We start from the raw sequence: 1217 nt of genomic DNA on the forward strand, positions 1-1217 counted from the left end.
GTTAAACGCCCAGAATGGTGCACATTCTGGCGTTTAACGCCCAAACTACTACCCTTTTGGGCGTTAAACGCCCAGCCAGGCACCCTGGCTGGCGTTTAAATGCCAGTTTGTCTTCCTTACTGGGCATTTTGAATGCCCAATTTTTTTCTGTGTAATTCCTCTGCTGAATGTTCTGAATCTTCAATCCTCTGTATTATTGACTTGAAAAGACACAAATTAAAAATATTTTTGGATTTTTAATAATAAGGAATAATCAAAATGCAACTAAAATCAAATAACAATGCATGCAAGACACCAAATTTAGCAGTTTGTATACTGTTGACACTAACAAAATGAGAATGCATATGAGACACATAAACACTCAAGTCAAGAGAATTTAAAAATCAGAGTAATGAAATCATCAAGAACAACTTGAAGATTAATAAAGACACATGCATGAAGGCAAAAAGAACAGAAACATGCAATTGACACCAAACTTAACATGAGACTCTAGACTCAACAAGAAACATAACATATTTTTGGTTTTTATGATTTTGTAAATTTTTTTGGATTTTTCGAAAATTAAGTGGAAGAGAAAATAAAGGTATCAAAATTCTTAATGAGAATTCCAGGAATCATGCAATGTTAGTCTAAAGCTTCAGTCTAAAGAACAGATCACTGCTCCAAAAGCAAGATTGATAGAAATCAACAAGCTCTTGTGATGATAAGTTGAAACCTCAGTCCAATGGAATTAGACATGGCTTCACAGCCAGCCAGATTTCAACAAATCATCATGAAACTCTAGAATTCATCTTCAAGAATTTAGAAAAAAAATACCTAATCTAAGCAACAAGATGAACCGTCAGTTGTCCAAACTCAACAATCCCCGGCAACGGCGCCAAAAACTTGGTGCACGAAATTGTGATCAATACTTTTCACAACTCAAATAATCCCCGGTGATGAATCCAAAAACTTAGTGTTCAATACCATGGCATAAACACAACGTCGCACAACTAACCAGCAAGTGTACTGGGTCGTCCAAGTAATAAACCTTACGTGAGTAAGGGTCGAATCCACAAAGATTGTTGGTATGAAGCAAGCTATGGTCACCTTGCAAATCTCAGTTAGGCAGATTAAAAATGGTTTATGGGTTTTCGAATAATTAATAATAAAAAGAAGAAATAATAAAAGGGATAGAACACTTATGCAGATTCATTGGTGGGAATTTCAGATAAGCG

The sequence above is a fragment of the Arachis duranensis genome, chromosome 2 (genome assembly GCF_000817695.3).
Source record: "Arachis duranensis cultivar V14167 chromosome 2, aradu.V14167.gnm2.J7QH, whole genome shotgun sequence".
NCBI lineage: Eukaryota > Viridiplantae > Streptophyta > Magnoliopsida > Fabales > Fabaceae > Arachis > Arachis duranensis.